We start from the raw sequence: 12,248 nt of genomic DNA on the forward strand, positions 1-12,248 counted from the left end.
CGGCCCCATAGAAACTTACTCCATACAAATTAGCATTTGAACAGGTATTGAGTAACCACCCATCTTTGGGTGATAGCCAGGGTACCTGAAAACCACATTGTATAATCAAGTGACTCGTTGGGCGTTCCTGTGAGGGTGTCTGGTGTGCCCCACTGTGCATTGTGATTGTCTTTCCTGTTAAATATAAACTGTTAATCAAATTCCACTATACGATCAACATGTAAATGAACCTAAGCAACCCCTATATACCGGTAAGCTTTTTGGTTTTGGTAGCCAGGCAAAGTACCGGTGTCTAGCATCTAGATATGCTGCCTGGGCTTCCCTTTAGCTAAAGTACTTTGTATATGTGTGTGTGTCACAATTAAAGCTGCACTCAATCCAACTCTAAAGTACAGCAGAGTGATTCTTTCCTCAACAATTTGGTGCCCTGACTCGGATCCCCAAGCACTAGCCTCGCCCAGGAAGGACCACGGATCACTCCCCTTCAACCTCTCGGCGCCATTCAAAGGTAAAGAGACCTTTTAAATCTCAATTTGGGGTTTTGAAGGAGGGCTGTCCACAGGCTTCCTATTTGAGAACAGCCAAGCGAGATTCGAACTTTGTTAAGGATCGGGGTAAGTTTAAATTGTCTGTGTCTATCTGTCTTGTCTGTATGTAACAGAAAGTGATCACCTGGTTCATTGTGGGCTGCAGACATTAGGTCTTCCCCACCTGGTTTATTGTGGGCTGTGGACATTAGGTCCTCACCTCACCTGTGGGTTTTTTCGTGGACGGAGGACGCTCCCCACCTGATCTTACCGCGGGCTATAGACAGAGTCTACACCCCAACAGTACCAGTTTTAACTACGGGCTGTGAATCAAATTCCCACCCCGACAGTGTCAGGGTTACTGCAAGCTGAAAGTTTATGAGTAGAGGACTGGTTCCTCCCTGTGGCAAGTTTTAAGCATTACACCTAAGACACAGCAAGGGGAATGGTGATGTAATGTGTGAAACCCAAATGATTGTACTTAGCTAAATGAGCCGTTGACCAGGTAGGTCTTGGACTAAGGCAAAGTTCTAGCCGCCCTGATTCCACCGCTAGCCTTGTTGGCTGCAACCGGTGAGAGTTAATAGCAAGAGGGACTTGCCTGAATCCAGTGACCCAACGGACAGGCGGAGTGTCTGTCTTGTCTCCCTTCCCTTTTCCCTTCCAAATCATGAGCCTCCAATAGATCCGCTGTCCCAAGTGGACTTCTGTGACTTTTGGAACGACTCCTTCTGTGTCTTGTCTCCTCTCCCTACCCCCTCCTGCTAAATAAGCATATCATCATCAGGTTCATTTCTCCCCAGCTGCATTGCAGGTTGAACTGAAACGGTGCGAATCCCTTAATAAGCCATTCCTGTGTGTGCACGTGTGTGAGTAATCACGGGGACAAGTCAGTCTAAAAAGATATCAGGCCCCACAAAGGGAACCCCAGTGTATTATCTAGTATGCATTAAGCTCCCTGAACTTGCAAGTTTCTAGCAAATTAGCACCAGCTGAGAAGGGCTGCCACTCTTTCTGCTTACATCTCACTTTGAAAACAGGGACAGAGTGATACCTAGTAAAAAAGCTAGAGAATCTTCCGGTAGTGGGAACACAAAGGGGAAATGAGAATGGAAGTGCACACATTGCTGGCAACTATCTCCATTCTCAGTATTGCCTGTGGACACATGCAGGTTACACTGGTTCAGTTACAATCACTCATGCCTAACACACATTCAAGAACTGAATTGCATAAAGCTGTTCAAAACAATTATTTTCTGAGTTAAGAAAAGGCCAAAAGGTTGTTTGGCTTTTTTTGGACTAAACTGAATGTGGGTCAACAATAGGGCTTATAGGCTGGGGATCTCAAAGAAACTAAGGGCTTCTCTAGACACAGAAGTCACACCAGCATAAGATTTGTCAGTACAGTGCTATCAAAAATATTTTGGAGTGCATTCACAAGGTGCTGCATGTCAGTATTTTTCCCCCCAAACAGAAGCATGCTTGTGTCACTAAAAACATGGTGCACTGGAGGGTTTGTAAGCCAGTGTCCTCTAAACCACCTGCACATTCACTTTCATACAATTCTGTGTATTGTGGGATACTCACAATGCCTTGTGAAATACCTGAGGGTGTCAGAGGAAATTGTAGACAAGTGGGGTCAAATGCCCAGAATTCCCGTTGACCTACCCCAGGATTCACCTCTGTCATGCCATTTCCAAACTGCAAAAATATTTGAGGCACAAAGGAATGCTGCACTCCTGTCAACCAGTACAAAACATATAATACTGTCCTACTGAACAGGACAAAGCAAGCAGTTAAACTCAACAGAGGATTTAAAGGCAGAGGATGCACTCCTGTTCCTTGAAACACTACACTAGGGTAGCAATGTTGTTTAGAACCTCCAACAGTTACTGAGCATTGGCATGTGATAGCTACGCACACACGGGATGACCCAGCAGTGCAGAACTTCAGGATGCATAAGGCCACATTCCAGGATTTATGTATTGAGCTAACCACTACTTTGCTGTGCATAAGCACCAAGAGGAGAGGTTCCCATACAGTGAAGAAATGAGTAGCTATCTCAATAGGGAAACTTGCAACCCCACACTGATTACCCATTACTGGTAGCAATTTGAAATTGGGGAGTTGGGCACTTTTAGACTCCTTTGACAATCCCAACCTTTATAAATGGAAGGCTTGCTGCCACCTTCACCACAAAAATGGGTGTTGATTGATATCTTTGTACAAGTTCAGTGAATTGGGTACGAGGGCCACAGATCTTTTTAAATAAAAACTAAATCTGAAAAGACTTTTTCCCCCACTTATCACCAAAACCAACTTGAAATATTAAGAGTTTGTTGAGTAACTGTGAAATAAAGTTCTGTGGAAACTCTGGGAACCTGCATGGTGGTACTTAAATTTAATTTGGAGTACTGATGGCAAACCTCCTAATGATATTGAATGTTGATTTGATTCCTGTAAGCATCCTGTCACCGAAGCCACATAGATATCCCTTCTCCAGTCCCATAAAACCAACTGCCTCAGCGGACCACAGCCACCCAGCACAAACTGGAAAAGTCTCCTTATAAACAGGTTCTACTATTCCTTCAATATCTAGTCATCTGCGCTGTGGACCAACAGTATAAATATATAAATCCACCCCTTTGTGCCTTCCCTCTGAAAGGCATTATCTGAAAATCACCTCTCAGGATATGACAAGCTAGTAAGCTTCCCATTTTAGGCCTTTATAAGTATCTCATCTCGATGCCCTCTCCCCATTGAACACACTTTCACCCTCCACAGAAACTCCCACAGGGCCGACTGACATATCATGGACTGACATATCACATCTGAACTCTGGGACACCGCTCCGGGCTCCGGGATGCTACTCTGGCCTCCGCGAGGCTGCTTCATGCACCGGGAAGCCCCTCCAGGCTGCGGGAGGCCTCTCCAGGCTGCGGGAGGCTGCTGCGGCGCCTCAGATGCCCCTCTGACCTCCGGGAGGCTGATCCGGCCTCCGGGAGGCCCCTCCGGCCTCCGGTATGACCTTCTGGTCTCTGGGATCCCGCTCCGGCCTCCACGAGGCCCCTCTGGCCAGCGGGAGTCAGCTCCGGCCTCTGGGAGGCCCTTCCAGCCTCTGGGAGGCCTCTCCGACATCCGAGAGGCCCCTACGGCCTCCGGGAGTCCGCTCCAGCATCCGAGAGGCCCCACCGGCCTCCAGGAGGCGGCTCTGGCCTTGTGGAGCCCCCTCCAACGTCCAGGAGGCAGCTCCGGCGTCCGGGAGCCCACTCAGGCATCGGGAGCTGGCTCCGGCCTCCGGGAGGCCTCTCCGGATTCCGGAAGGCGACTCCGGCATCCAGGAGGCCCCTCCGGCCGCCAGGATGCTTCTTTCGCACGATGGAGCGGACTCCCGGAGGCCGAAGGCCCCTCCGGCCTGTGAAGGGAAAAGAAGATGGAGTCTCTGTTTTTTATGAGAACTGATCTATAGAAATGGCTGCAAAAGTCTGAGATGGAATGTGCCTTTCTAGCAGATGTTTAGTCTCAGAAACTTTAGCAGTAACAAGATAGTTATGAGGCCTGGGTGCCAGCAGGTACGGAATGCGGAGGAAGACCTTGCAACTTAGATAGGGACAGTTGAAAAGTACTAGGCAAAAAAAATTCCTAGATAAGTAGTTTTTAGTATGTATTGCCATGGAAATTGTGACGTGAATAGACTTGTTTGTGTAAGGCTATAAAAGCTTTTAGAAATGTATGTTTAAGGTCACCCCTAGCATATAGGGACCACCTTCTTTACGTAAAGAATAAACTCTTGGCTTTGCTAAACTGCTGTCTGGTTAATTTGGACCATCCACTGGGCAACGGACGTGTAAGTAAGGACCCCTGAGTTTGGGTTCTTCGACCAATTTGGCACCCCAGATGGGACCTGCATAGCGCGCATCCTCCTCATCCCGGCTCCACTGAACTACCCAGCTGGCACAAGGTGAACTCACCTATTGGGGTTACTTCTGGGGAGCTGAGGTGGCGGGGAGGCGATAAGGTAAGGTCCCTTGTTTATTTTTTTTAGCAAAGTCTAATGCTATAATTCCAATCTGTAATTCCCTGTGTGGGTGAGAGTTGGTGAGCAATTTCTGATCAAAAACCCCAGTTATGGGTGCGGGGCAGTCTTCTCCCACCCCTGGGAGTCCTTTGGACTATATGGTTAAAAATTTCAAGTCTATTCCAGTTTCTAAGGGTTTGTCTGTAAAGTGCTTAATTTTGTTATGTAAAATTATATGGCCAGGTTATTTTTCCAGAGATCCTAGTAAACAATGGCCACAGGAAGGTACCTTTGACTTAAACAAACTGCAGTATTTGAAGGGGTTAATAGATCCACAACCCAAGCAAATGAAATATTAGTATCTGTGGGATAATGTAGCTTTTAAACGCCATACAGAAAGTCAGTTAGCTAGCTATAAACCAACTGTGAAGAATTTAGAAAGGAAATTGGCAACTGTTGCGCCGTCATCTGCACCGCCGATTTCTAACACCTGTGAATTTATTTTAAAAATCTATCCTTTACTTACTAATCCTCTGCCGTATTATAAAAAGGGATTACAGGCAGGGAAAGCAAAGGAGGAGGATTGGCCACCGCCTCCTTGCTGTGTGTTTGCTGTGTGTTTTTACCGTAATGCTCCAAGTTGGCAAGGGAAGTCATTGTCTGAAATTATTTCCATTGCCACTTATGTGTTTAATGAAAGGGAAAAGAAAAGGCAGAGAGGAACTGAAAAGGCTGCTGCTACTCTAGCTGCACTTTCTCGGTATCCTAATAGGGGAGGGCTCCCTCAAGAACGCCACCTGCAAGGCATAAGGCAGACTGGCCGGAGACAGCCTAATGTGATTTATCAGAGGCAAGGGAGAAAGAATGCAGATGCTTGTAATTCAGGTAGGGGAACAAGTTTATAGTTGTTTAGTTGATTGTGGAGCGGAGTCAAGCTTACTTAAATATTCTGAGGTCCCTCTGGACTCTAAGCATTCTGTTCCGGTAGTGGGGGTGTCAGAAAAAATACACCGTGTTTCCCAGACTAAACCGACACATGTTCACATAGAACCTCTTACAGAACAACATGCTTTTTTTGATTTCTCCAAATTGCCCTCATCACTTGTTTGGGAGAGACTTGTTATGTAAATGAAATGCCACTATGATTTTTACACCAGAGGGAATTTCTCTGTCTTTTCCTAGTTCACTGGTTTCTTTATTTCAGGCTTTAATTACTGAAGTTGTAGCTAAACCATCTCTTCCTCACCCTGCACTAAGTGAAGTACCTGAAGGGTTACGGGCTCATACTTCTACTGAAGTGGGGTTATTAAAATCTGCAGACCCAGTCCAAATTACTGTCTTTCTTGGTCCACCGCCTTCGGTACTTCAGTATTCTTTATCTCAGGAAGCAACAGAAGGAATTCGCCCAGTGATTTAAGAGTTTTTAAAGCAGGGTATTTTAGTACCTTGTCAGTCTCCTTGTAATACTCCCATATTGCCTGTTAGGAAACCTAAACCAGGTCCGGACGGAAAACCTGTGTATAGATTTGTACAGGATTTTTGCATTATTAATTTTTATGTGGTCCCATGACATTCAGTGGTTCCAAACCCAGCAACTATTCTTACTTCAATCCCACCCTCTTCCACTTATTTTACTTGCATTGATCTTTGTGCTGCGTTCTTTTCTATCCCTGTTCATGCAGATTCCCAATATCTGGTTAGCTTTACTGGGGAAGGGACCCAATTCTGCAGGACACGTCTTCCACAAGGATTTGTAGAAAGTGCTACAATCTTTTCTTAAGCTCTTACTAAAGATTTATAGTCTATAATATTTTTTGAAGGTTTTGTTTTGATTTAATACATTGATTTGTTTTTGTGTTCTTATTTTAAGAAAGCAAGCATTGTTGATTCTGTGTTTCTGTTAAAAGCACTGTATGAGAAAGAGCATCGTGTTTTTTGATAAAATTGTAGTTCTGTAAATTTGAGGTATCTTATTTCTTATCAAACACGTTTACTTTTACTTTTTTAAATGATTCCTAGACCTAACACTAAAAAAAAAATAAAAACAAATTTTTGGGAATTGTTAGTTATTGTAAGCAGTGGATTCCTAATTTTGCTGCTATGGCTAAGCCTCTGGTTACACTTACTAACGTTTCTGAGACTGATCCACCTCCTTGGTCAGAAGAAGCTGAGGCTTCTTTCATTTCTTTAAAGCAAGCTTTATTTTTAGCCCCAGCATTAGGGCTTCCCAATTATTTTAAACCATTTAATCTTTACTGTCATGAATAACAGGGTACTGCATCTGGAGTGCTTACACAACCAATGGGAGGGGCTCAACGACCGGTTGCATACTTTTCATGTCAGCTTGATTCTGTGATACAGGGTTATCCAGCCTGTCTTAGAGCTGTGGCGGCTGCTGCTTTACTAGTTCAAAAAGTACAAGATCTGGTGCTTGGACATTCTTTAACTCTTTATGCGCCACATGCTGTAGAAGCCCTGTTAATTAAAGTAAAAACTTAGCATATTTTAGCATGACGCCTTACTCAATATGAAATGGTGCTTTTAGCAGCTGATAATATTACTATTAAATGTTGTGCATCCCTAAACCCAGATTCCCGATTCCCACTGAAGGGGAACCTCATGATTGCGATTATGTTATTTTTCAGAGCACTACACCCCGCCCTGATCTTCAGGATATTCCTTTAACTAACCCAGATTATATTTTTTATACTGATGGTTCTTGCTTTGTTGATGAGACAGGAACGCGTAGAGCGGGGTATGCGGTATGTACACCACATGAGGTTTGGAAAGCTCATTCTTTACCTGATGTATTTTTTGCTCAATTGGCTGAATTGATTGCTCTTACAGGTGCTTGCTGTTTAAGTGTAAATTGTTCTGTTAATATTTATACTGATTCTCGCTATGCATTTGGAGTTTGTCATGCTTCAGGATAAATTTGGAAGCAAAGGGGTTTCCTTACTTCTTCAGGACAGCCCATAGCACATGCTCAGGCTGTGAATAATTTGCTTGTTTCTATTATGTTACCTTCTTCTATTGCTGTTATCTTTTGTAAAGCTCATACTGCTGCTTTGGATGAAGTCTCCCGTGGAAATGCATTTGCAGATCGAGCTGCAAGGGCTGCAGCCAGGAACGCCTTTCCCCCTCCGGGTATACGGGCGGTTTGTGCCTCCTGGCCAGCTCAATTTTCTGTCTCCCCTTCAGAGATTTATGATTCAGTTCCATCTTCAGAGCTGGACAATTGGAAGACTCTTGGGGCAACATTTCTGACAATGTATGGCAGTCACCTGATGGCCACCCAATGGCCCCTAGGACTCTTTTGCCTAAGCTTGCCCGCTTTGCCCACCAAGGTGGCCATGTGTGCAAAGGGGGGATAGCTGCTCAAGTTCTGCGATTTTGGTGTGCTCCAGGTATCCATCAAGTGGCTAAACAAGTACCTCAAGGTTGTGTTACCTGTCAAAAGTATAATGTGGGATGTCCACAGCCACAACAACTGGGGGCCCCAGAATGGGTCTATGGCCCATTCCAGTGTTTGCAGATAGATTATATGGACTTGCCTGCTTGTAAGGGTTTTAAACATGTGCTAGTAATAGCATGTGTCTTTCCAAAATGAACTGAAGCTTTCCCCACCAGAAGGGCTGACACGGCGTGGCTGTCGTAAAAGCATTAGTAAAAGATGTAATTCCAAGGTTTGGCTGCCCTCTAATGGTAGAATCTGATAGAGGAAGTCATTTTGCCTATCAAGTAAAGCAATTTTTGATGAAAGCACCTACCCATAGGAACCCTGACCCTAGGGCGGGGACCCCTACCCATAGGAACCCTGACCCTAGGGCGGGGACCCCTACCCATAGGAACATGAATCCAGAGCCCCAAATCCCCTACCCATAGGAACCCTAACCCTAGGGCGGGGATCCCTATCCATAGGAACCCTAACCCTAGGGCGGGGACCCCTATCCATAGGAACCCTAACCCTAGCTCCAAGTCTCCTACACACAGGAATCCTAACCCTAGTCCCAAGTCCCCTACACTTAGGAACCCTAACCCTAGGGCAGGGATCCTTACCCCTAGGAACACTAACCTTAGGGTGGGGACCCGTAGCCATAGGATGCTTAACCCTAGCCACAAGTCCCCTACCCATAGGAACAGTGATCCAAGCCCGGAAGTCCCTACCCATAGGAACCCTACCCCTAAGGTGGGGACCCGCACCCACAGGAACCCTAACCCAAGCCCCCTGCTGTGGACGTGCCCCTGGAAGCAGGGAGCAGCGTCCGGGCTTCTCCCTCTGGGTCCTTCTCCGAGGGGGACCACCCCTCCCGGCAACCTCCCACCGGGAGCACTCTTTCGCCCGGCCCTTAGGCAGGGCTGGCCGGGTAAGCAGGGCAGTGCCGGGCCCTCAGGCAGTTCTGGCAAGGTAAGCAGGCCGCTCTCTGGAGCGGTATGGAGGGTGAGGCTCTCTCAGGGTTGTTAGGGAAGGGGGAAGGAGGACGCAGGCCCACCCGTCTCCACTGCGTCCCAGCCCAGGGCCCTTGCAGTGGCAAAAGGTGTTTGCCATGGGGTCGGCGGGGCTCCTGCCGCAACACACTGCCCAGGTTGCCCCGAACTCAGCCACGAGCTTGTGGCTGCCCCTGGGCTTCTTCCTCCCTGAAGCCCCCAGTACCTGCCTCCTTCGGGTCGCTGGGGCATGGTAGTCCGATGAGGCACTCCTCATCCATGGGTGGCAGCTCTGGCAGCTCCATGGGTTCGTCCTCAGAGGGCAGCTCGTCCAGGTTCTCCGGCCCCCAGGCCGCGGGCAGGGCCCGTAGCTTCTCTGGGTCCCAGGCCCTGTACTGCTCAGGTCGGCCCTCCTCCGGCTCCCAGGCTGCGGGTGTCTCAGGTGGGGCCTCCTCCGGCTCCCAGGCCAGGGTTAAACCAGCCGCTCCCTTTCAGCGTAGGTCTCTGGCCTGGCCTTAGCTGGGAGCACAGGAGGAGAGGTGTCCTTCTCCCTCAGCCGTCCTCTCTCAACTGGGCTCACAGGCCTGGGCTTTAAAGGCCTGGCTCTGCCCCGCCTGCTTCTGATAAGGTGGTGTCCCTGGGGCTTTTAGAGGCCTGGGCCCGCCCACCTGCTTCCGGTCAGGGTTTTTCTTTTGGGGCTCTATCAGCCAGGATGGGTCTGGCTCCCCCTCTGGGTCCTTCTCAGAGGGGGTCCCCTCCCGCCTACACTACCCATAGGAACCCTAGCTCCAAGTCCCCTACCCATAGGAACCCTAACCCTAGGGAGGGGACCCCTACCTATAGGAACCATAACCCTAGTCACAAGTCCCCCACCCATAGGAAATGTAACCCTAGCTCCAAGTGCCCATACCCATAGGAACCGCAACCCTAGCCCCAAGTCCCCTACCCAAGGGTAGCCCCAAGTCCCCTACCCATAGGAACCCAAACTCATGGGTGGGGAATACTAGCCATAGGAACCTTATCCCAAGTCCCATGTTCCCTACCAATAGGGAACTATAGGAACCTTAACCCTACCCCAAGTCCCCAATCCATAGGAAACGTAACCTTAGGAGGGGGAGCCCTACACATAGGAACCCTAACCATAGCCCCAAGTACCCTATTCATAGGAACCCTAGGCGGGGACCCTACCAATAGGAACCCTAATCGTTGGGCGGGGACCCCTACTCATAGGGACCCTAACCCTAGCCCCGAGTGCCCTACCCATAGGGACCCTAACCCTAGCCCCGAGTGCCCTACCCATAGGGACCCTAACCCTAGCCCCGAGTGCCCTACCCATAGGAACCCTAACCCTAGGGCAGGGACCTCTATGCATAGAAACCCTAACCTTAGTGTGACCTGTCCGTGCCCAGGGCAGTCACCTGAAAATGCCAAGGTCAGGGCAGGCTGTAAAAGGAGAGCAGATTCTCCCTGCACTGGTGGGTGCCACTAAAGCCAGATTTCCCAACCAGCCACAAACTGCACTTCTGAATCTCCACAGAAGCCAGTATCCAAATGCATGCAGCCCCCTTTACTGCATTTCAGCTCCAGGCTCCCAAATCAGCACTAGGTCCAGTAAAGAGATCAGTTATTTAAACTCTATGCTCTTTACTAAAAAGGTTCTCTCTGACCCCAAGCGGTCAGCCACAGCACCAGTTCAATGTAAGTTTGGATCTTACCTAAAATTCCACGCTGGCAACCAATCCTTTAGTAACTAAAACTAAAGGTTTATTGTAAGAACAAAGAAATAAACCATAAGAGAAATGTTCAAGGATCAAAGCAAATCAGATACATACAAATGATTGAAAGTCCATATACATCAGGTTCCTAGGAGAGTTGTGGAGTTGCAGCTTGTACAGTTCCTCTGGTATACATCCAACATCTGTATGGGCCTTAGTCCTTTGGTTCAGTTGCAAGTGAATTGACCCAGAGGCAGGTATATGTCAGTAACTGGACAGGAACAACAGCAAAATGGTTTTTCTGGTTTGATCTTATATACCCTCTGTGCTGGCCACGCGGCCTTGTGGAATGTTATCAGAACTAAAATGGAGTCCAGAGTCACATGGGCAGGTTCGGGTGACTCATTGGTGATACTGGCTTCTCCCTCTGGGCCCCCTGTACCTGGGAATGTCTTAATGGGCCATTAAGCGGGCCATTGTTCTGAAGCCATCCTTTTGAGGTGTGTCTTACACCGCATAGTTTGAAACACAGGTACATCAAATATGTCCATAACTTCCATTACAAATATAACACATGAACATAAGTATTGTCATTTGCAATCCATAGAGTTAGGGTTAAGGTTCCTATGGGAAGAGGACGTGGGGTAGGGTTTGGGTTCCTATGGCTGGGGGACTTGGGGAGGGGAGTTAGGGTTCCTATAGGTAGGGGACATGTCCCCGCCCTAGGGTTTGGGTTCCTATGTCTGGGGGACATGGGACTAATGTTTGGCTTCCTATGGATAGAGAATTTGGGGCTAGGATTAGAGTTGTTATTGGTAGGGTCTGCGCTATGGGTATGGGACTTTGAGTTAGGGTTCCTATGGCTAGGGGACTTGGGGCTAGGTTTAGGGTTCTTATGCGTAGGGGACTTGGGGCTAGGCTTAGAGTTCCTATGAGTAGCAGTACCCACCCTAGTGTTAGGGTTCCTATGGGAGGGGACTTGGGGCTAGGGTTAGGGATCATGTGGGTAGGGGACATCGGGCTAGCGTTAGGTTTCCTATGGAGAGGTGACTTGGGGCTAGGGTTTGGGTTTCTATGGCTAGAGAACTAGGAACTAGAATTACAGTTCCGATTGGTAGGGGTCTGCGTCCTAGGGTTCGGTTCCTACGGGTACAGGACTTGGGGTAGGGTTAGGGTTCCTATGGCTAGGGCACGTGGGGCTATGGTGGGGTTCCTGTGGGTAGGGGATGTGGGGCTAGGGTCAGGGTTTCTATGGGTAGGGGATACAGGGCTAGGATTTGTGAGGTTTGGCATCCGTAGGGGTGTTAATTTTTCACACACCGGGGATGTGATTAGGGTAGCTAAGCGAGCCTGTATGGGAGACCTGGCCTGAACCAGCGGCTGACCACAGGGACGTGCTGGGCAGTCTCGGCGTGTGTCGCCTACCGACGGTCTGGCTGCTCCGGTTCTAATCCAAGGATGCTGGAGTCCCGCTTTCCCGAGCAGCAGCAGCCCAGCCCAGCCCGGCCCGGCCCGGGAAGGGAGCTGGGTGGGGCGGTTTCTCTCGGTGTGCGTGGCACC

The sequence above is a fragment of the Emydura macquarii genome, unplaced genomic scaffold (assembly GCF_026122565.2).
Source record: "Emydura macquarii macquarii isolate MOO-44397 ecotype Brisbane River unplaced genomic scaffold, CSIRO-AGI_Emac_v2 contig_3530, whole genome shotgun sequence".
NCBI lineage: Eukaryota > Metazoa > Chordata > Testudines > Chelidae > Emydura > Emydura macquarii.